Source organism: Carettochelys insculpta, chromosome 22 (genome assembly GCF_033958435.1).
Source record: "Carettochelys insculpta isolate YL-2023 chromosome 22, ASM3395843v1, whole genome shotgun sequence".
In the NCBI taxonomy this organism is placed as follows: Eukaryota; Metazoa; Chordata; order Testudines; family Carettochelyidae; genus Carettochelys; species Carettochelys insculpta.
Window position 1 is genome coordinate 16,084,549 of NC_134158.1, and position 7,502 is coordinate 16,092,050.

At 48.1% G+C, this 7,502-nt stretch overlaps 1 long non-coding RNA gene across 1 annotated transcript; it reads right to left on the reverse strand.

Moving 5' to 3' along the window:
• Window positions 1-585: 585 nt before the first annotated feature.
• Window positions 586-4,350, reverse strand: LOC142025251 (uncharacterized). Its single transcript, XR_012648619.1, has 4 exons — window positions 4,338-4,350; window positions 2,606-2,655; window positions 918-949; window positions 586-742 (listed from the first exon to the last, which is right to left on the reverse strand). It is a non-coding gene; the product is annotated as an uncharacterized LOC142025251 (long non-coding RNA).
• Between the last annotated feature and the right edge of the window lie 3,152 nt (window positions 4,351-7,502).

Sequence of the window (7,502 nt, forward strand, 5' to 3'; positions counted from 1 at the left end):
ATGGCTGTCCTTATGTTCTTATGCATGCTATTAAGCAGACTTGTAAATTGAAAGATAACCCTCACGCTATCAACAGTTCTCCTGATTTCAGAGCACATCTCATAATATTTGCTGTTTTCTTAACGCCAACTGCAGGAGTGCTGCGATTATGTGAAAATGGTGGGTTTTGTTGAAATGAAGACGTTTTTAGCCCTCCTGTTTTTGAACAATGTTGGGAAAACCTAACCCCCAAAGGTCAAACACCAGAAGTTAAATACAAGGAAGCTAAATGCATAATATTAAAACCATCTCTTGAATTCTCAAGGCAAGTGTGGGATTTGGGAGGGAAGAGGCGCTGCCTCAGGATTTTTGGATACGTTGGATGTGGAACCTCTGAAGAGAGTTGAGAGGACATGGAAGGTGAGCTGTTGACAGAGAGAGTCAGAGGACGGGAACAGAGTTTGGATCTTTTCTCAATTTTATTCCAAAGAAATTCTTTTCAAAAGTCAAACAGGCAACATGCGCACCGAGAATATCCCAGTGTCCTACAGCACTTTGGGTGCTGGGTATTATTACGTTATGGCCCCAGAGAAGATTCGCCGCTTCCTTGCTGCATGGCCCTGCATTCACTTCTGATTTTGGGAGGTTGTGAGATGTGGCTGTGCAGAGATGTACTTCAGCAACTGGAGCATTAATGGCATCCGTCCCGCTGTGGAGTGATGATTGCATATATCGGTGTCTCTTTTCTCTGGGGCTGTGGAGGCTTTAAGATGGAAGACAGACATGTTACTTTTCTTCAGGAGAGTGTGCGGCTCCCAAAAAGCATGTCTTTGAGCTACGGGCAGTTGAAGCACCTTGCTGAAGTGAATGGCTGCGACAACCACCCACTACTCAGGCTAATTAAGGGAACACTGTCGATCAAAAAAGCTGTGCCTTACCCTGGCACTTTCCAGACAAGTCACTGAGGCATCTGGGAAGAGAATGACAATTGTACACGGTCACTTAAGAGAAGGCACCTCGCTGAGTACAAATTTTAACCTCCTGGCTCCTACCGCTCCCCCAGCCTGGGAAGGGTTCCTTTCACCCCTCCCCACTGATACTGAGCAAAGTCACTAGAGGATGCCATAAAATAAGGATTTAATATGGCTGTTGATGTTCAGTGGAAACTGCCTGTTTGCGTTTTCGAGAGAGCTGTTTTGTCACCAACAGTCACCTTTTGGTAAAAAATGTCAAGCTTCGTTTCAAAAACCAAATGCCCCAAAATTGAAATATTTTGCCCAAAGCCAGAAATAACAGATTTAAAATGCCATCATCCTGCCACAGGTAGTTCAGTGGCCTTGTGTTGATACTTTCCTCTACAGGCTGGATTGTCCGACATGGCTTCATCTCCCATGATGCACTGTAGCCAGGGACTCCCATGATGTTCTACTTCCCATCACCAAGAGGGAAAAAGGTGGTGCATTATGGGAGAGCCAAAGACCATGGCTCAAAAGGAGATTAGAAGCACAAGGCTCCTGAACTACAGCTCCCATGAAACACTCTTGTTCCACCTTGCAACAAAATATTTTTCTCTTCAGCTGAAGGAGTCGGTATTTTTATATGTACTGGAGTGAAAAGTTGAAATTTCCCACAGAAAACTTTGAAAAAATAAGTTCATTTTTGTTTACCTGATCCTAAGGAAGACTAGTTTCCGGCCAGTTTAAGTATTTAATGATTCACTGGCTTAATTTTTAAGTTTTATATAAATCTAAATTGGCGTGCTGGATTCTATGTGGCACACAGATTGTGCATGCCTGTGGTTCTCAGGGGGCTAAACCTCTCTGGGGCATGACCCTAACTCTTAAAGGTTCCAAACACCTTGGACACGCAAGGAATTTTTTAAACAAGTTTTCTCTGTGCTTCCAGTCTCACACACCCTGAGATAAAAATTTCCCCTGCTGAAGTGCCTCAGCCTTCAGCCTCCCAACGCAGCCACGGGCTGGGCACCAATTGGCTTCCAAGTCACAGTCTGCTGGGAGTTGTTGCTGTGTTGTCACATCCTGGTCCACGTTCACACAGGGCAGGAAGGGCTGGTCAGCACCAGGCAGAGCCAGCTGCCAGTGAACGCAGCAGAACACTTTCCAATAGGAGCTTTCTCGGGGAGTGTCCTTTCGATGAAGGATGGGACCTGGAAAACTTGGCCTCAGCCCTCTAAGCCACGGCAACACAGGACTGGGGATTAGAAGCACAGGATCAGACAAAGGAACCCTGGGGAGTCACAAGGCATTCTTCATGGCCCATCACATTGTGAGCTCTCCCTGCCTTCAGCTGATGTTCATGTTTTCTGTAGAAAATGAAACTTCTAACACACTTTTATTTTTATATAGTCCCTAGAATGCCAGCGCCCATAGGCATGTGACTACTGGGGTCAGTTGGAAATTGGGCCCTGGGAACTCAGATACACAACCCTGAGACCCCGAGAACTCTTCTTCCTCATTCACTTTGATCACAGGCAGTTTGTTGTAGTAACTCTTGGCCAGACCATCTGATTTGGGATCTGTCCATCCCCCACTCATTTACTCTCAGCTCCTGCATTGCTCCCTCACGTGCAAGGTGACACTGGCAACCCCAGCACTTAAATTCTTACATTGAATATGATCTTCAGGAGCACTGCTGGTGTCACGCTGAACTCGTTCCCTGTGGGGAGAAGTAAGGGTGGGGTATATCAGGGATGCCGTGTGCTCTGTGTGTGTCAGCTTAGTGACACTGAGCCTGTTCTTAGAGATCCAGCTGTGAGCAGGTTTCTTCCCCAGGCTGGTTCTCCTGCTAAGACGGTAGCTCAAGGTTCAGCTCACACTCAGTGGAAATGCAGCCAGCCTGACTACTGTACATAATTAGGGAAGGTAGTGGCTTCACCATTTGTAGGGGGGTAAATACAGGTGGAACCTCTCTATTCTGATACTCTTGGGACCTGACTGGTGCCAAGGGGCAGAATTTGCTGGACCATGGGAAGTCAATATTGCGTGCGGGGGCAGAGACTGGCCATATGACAGGCAAAGGGAGGGAATGTCTGTGGAGCGGCGCTGCAGATTGACAGCCCAAGAGGCGGGTACAGAACAGACATAGCTGGGGATGGAGCCTGGGTTACAGTATTGAGGGTCTGTGTGTTAGGCCCCACTGTCGCCCAAGCTTTACAAGTGGTGCTGGCAACCCAGGCTAGGCTGGACATTGGCAGAACTCAGATGGCTCTACTGTGATCACATGCCATTATCTCCATGTCCAGTTAGTTGCACCATGGCTTCTCTGGTCTCCCACCCACCTTTCTTTGCTCCACTCCCAGCATAGAGCTGGCATCTTCCCCTCTCTCATGCTGCTGGCTGTGTAGATTTGCTGGAGACTCTCTCAAGACAACACAGCTAACAAATGCACTCCAAGCACCAGAGCCATGCGGCCAGCATGGGCCGGGCAGGGTTCTGAACATGCATTTGGTCCCCATGGCCCTCCAAAGGGCTGCAGTGTGCCCAGTAAGCTGCAGAAGGAGCAGGGGGAAGGAAGCAGGCATTAGAGGTAGCCCTGAGTGGCAGGTGCTGGCTGCAGAGCAATGAGGAATGATCTTTAGACATCCTCTGTGGAGCCCCTGCAGGGGCTCTGGGTGTGGAAGGTGAGGGAGGGTTCCTCAGGGCCCCCTGATGGAGAAGCGAGCAGACAGTGAGCCAGCAGCATTTAGCAGCTCCCTCAGCACTGGGGGCAGCCTGGGCCCCAACAGTTGGGCTGTGTACCACTGGGGACAGGCGCAGAGCCCCTTCTGTACAGTGCGTTGTTCAGGCAGACCTGCACTGAAATCGCAGCTGCTGTAAGTGATGGGCTGAGTCAGTGTGTGGACATGCTGAGCCTGCTACTGAACCAGCTGAACCACAGGGAGCGAATGTTGAGTGTCACCCACCGCAGCTGGATGGACAGGAGACACGGTTCCCAGACAGGCCTGGCCACACACTGCCCTGCCACAGAAGAATAGACCCTGTTGTAGGGAAGTGGCTTGGGTTGGTCAGTGTTGCTTTGTGGCAGATCAGCCCCCTCACCCTCTGAGTGTAAAACAGAATCGCTGTCATTCTTTCGAAAGGAAATTTTCAAACATACTCACTCCACAGCCGGTGAATTCAAAGGGAGCATGCTGCTTTGGCAACCCCCCTCCTTAAAGTGACTCCTCACACCCCGCATATCCCACCCAACCAGGAACTTCATCCTGCCCTAGGCTCTTCAAAAACTGCCCCAGAACAGACAGAACCCCTCCACGGCAGGGGATCTGGGCTCCTCTTGGACTCTGGAGCAGCAGAGAAGGGACCTAGAGAAGAAATGAGATGGGAATAATCTCCTCCTACCTTTGGTCCCTTCGAGATGAAAGTTGAAGGCAGTGAGATAGAGTGATCGGAGGCACGGCCACATTTCCTTGTGGGCAGAGGGTTGGGGAGGAAGAGAGAGAGAGAAAGACTGAGTAATGGACCCCTGTTCGTCACCCCATCGATATGGCGCCCCCTCCCCATGGCTCAGCCCAAAGTTCTCCTCGCTGTCATCAGCCACACTGACTGCCCCTGGGATTGGTAAAGTCCAGTCTGATGACTTTAGTTCTAGTCTGAGGACACTGGATGGTCTCTGTAAAACCTCATGTTGAAAGTCAGTGAGAATCTTGGTATTCATTAGTTAAAAAAAAAAAAAAAGAAATCTATAAACTTCATGTTTGGGGGGGAAAAGCCTGAAAATGTGGCCCAGAAATCCCTGCAAAAATCACTCCCCCCTCAACCAAATACGAAGACCCCACATTGATGATTTGCTGGGAATCCCATTAGTTTTAAGCCAATCTCTAGGTTGTTGGGGTGACGCGAGGCTGTGAAAGCTTGAGGCTGGGGAGGCTGCGTGAGGAAAGGCTGGCAGGGTAGAGGCGCACCCAGAGTTCTGTTTTCAGAGTTGTTAGGCCCTGATTCAGGAAAGCACATGGACACATGCTTAGGGTCCCTTCCTGACTAGGGGATGCCTCCCTGACCTGCAGCCTTAGTGACCTGTCGGTTGGTATTCCATCAGACATACACCCCTGAGGGTGCCCTGGATTGAGACCATCTGAGCAGGGCAGGGACTGTCCCCTTCATTAGTGATTTGTTCAACACCAAGTGAATTGAAGTTCTGACACCTGACTGGGGCTCCAGGACACTGTTGTAATACAAATAATTAAGAACCAAGCTAATCCCATTCATCATGTCTTTGATTTTAGTCCCCAGCCAGTCTGCCAAAACCACAGTTTCACTGTGTCTTTTCTCATCTCTCTCCCCACATCCCAGACACACTGAGGACAGAGGATCTAAGGGTTTGTCTCTGCCATGTCTGTCTGTACATTTGCTAACCGGGCTTGGCTTCTCTCTCATACCCACCTTTCCTTCCAAGCAGATAAAGCACCACAGCCAGAACCAGGACGGCAGGGGCTGTAATTCCCAACAGGAGTGGTAGATCCAGCCCTAGGAAAGAACCTCTCCGTGAATGGCCTGTCCAACAGCCACCCGTGCATGCTGCCTGGCTGGAGCTGGCTGAGTGCTGTGGTAGGCTGTATGTGACCCCTCATGTCCCCATGAACTTACCCAGGAATAGCACCCCTTGGTTATCCGTGGGGTGACATAAATGGCTGTTGTTTGTGAGTAAGTTGGTTGAAGGTTTTCCACAAATTTTTCAACCCAAATTTTTTTACTCACAAACCAGTTTAAATTTAAATAAAACCTTTTCTCTGAAAAACGCACATGCAAGAATGTTCTTCTTCCTTCTACAAACACACTTTTGAAACAAACAAGGTTTGGTTTAATTTTGAAGTGAAAGTTTTGTTTCATGTTGGCATTCAAAATCCATCAATGGAAAGAAAATGCCCATTTGAAAGGAAACAAAGCAAAACGCTCTGTTGTTACTGACAATTTTATCTCATTCTCATTCTGAAAATCCAAAGGAAAATATCTAATCAAAATGCAGGAAGGTGAAAACTCTTTTTAGAGTTTTGTGAATATTTTTTCATCAGATCATGGACATTTTCCATAACGAGTTTTGGATGAAATAGTTTTGTTCACAATATTTTGTGGTACTGAACCTGCATTTTGCCTAGTCTTTATGGGCAAGCAGCTCAAGGCAGGAAACATCCCTGTGCCCAGGTACAAGCTTAATTTCAAACAATCTTTTTAGTTCCAGTAATGGGACTGCAGCTGGCATTTAAAGTTAAGCACATGCTGCTGTCCTGGATAGGGCTGCACTGGAGCACATGCTCAGAGGTTTCTTGAGTTAGGGCCAAAGACGTGCATGGAATTCAGTTACAAGTGCAAAGCTTGTCAAAAAATTCTCAGTGGAAGAGTTTTCCATCGGAAATGCTGTTTCATTAAAACCAGAAGCTTATGAGAAGGCTCTTTGATGTTTCTGATCTGAAATGTTGCTGATTTTCTCTACCATGAAAATCTGAAAAGTTGACTTTTTCTCCTGATTTAGAATAAAATTTTTTGAAAGGTCAGAATTTGCCATGGGGCAGAAATGCTGTGTCCCCAGAAGCTCTTGAGATGCATGCAACATTAGTATCACTCTGGCAAGGTTACTAGGAGGCGATGTTACAGACCGAGTCTATCTCTTCCTTGCCATGCAAACAATACACACAGTCTCTGTGGGCATACTGTGTACGTGTTGTTTGGTGGAAGGGAGGAAGCAGGTGCAAACAGCCATACTGGGGCTCTGCTAATGTCAGTTCCTTGGGCTCAGTTGCTCCCTGGGAGCCAGGCACCAGTGCTGGGCTGAGATTCTTGAAAGAGGGGTTTGCCCACATGTGTGTGCCATGTTTGTGCCAGGCCTGGAGCACAGAGCTTAAATAGTGCCTTACACTGAGAGACAGAACCTGTGAGCCCAGGTGTGAAGATGTATCTGGTGTCTTCCACCCGAACAACAAAAATTACAATGGGTGCAGAGGGAGGAGATAATTCGCTGACTGCTGGGTTAGCTGTGGGGCTCAGGGAGCTGCTGATAAACTCCTCTTGCTCATCAGAAGGAGTTGGGATTCCCCCTTTGAAAGAGCCACTCTCCTGTCCTGCAAAGTTGTTGCCCAGCTCAGCACTGCTGGGTAAAGCCTGGGACCCTAACCCATTGGACAACTCTGTTGTGTGTTTCTGTCCTCAGGGCAATCACACTCAGATTGGGGGTTGCCCAGCCCAGGACTTGCCTTTCCCTAAATAGAGTCCACTGAACAAAGAAATTCTTCAGAATTATTTGCCTTGGGGGAGGTGAGAGCCCCTGGTATCACCACTGCTCGGGTCACTATTGAGCCAATTAATACAAGAAAGACCAGAGCAGACCATGAATCCAATCCAGGCCCGTAAAAAAGACAGGAATCAATGGTTCTCCCTACCAATCAAACGCAGGACAAGAAGCAATGGGCTTAATTTGCAGCAAGGCAAATTTATGGTTTCGTGTTAGGAAAAGTTTTCTAGTAAGAAGGGTCTTAACCACTGAAACAGTTTCCCAGGGAGGTTGTGGAACCC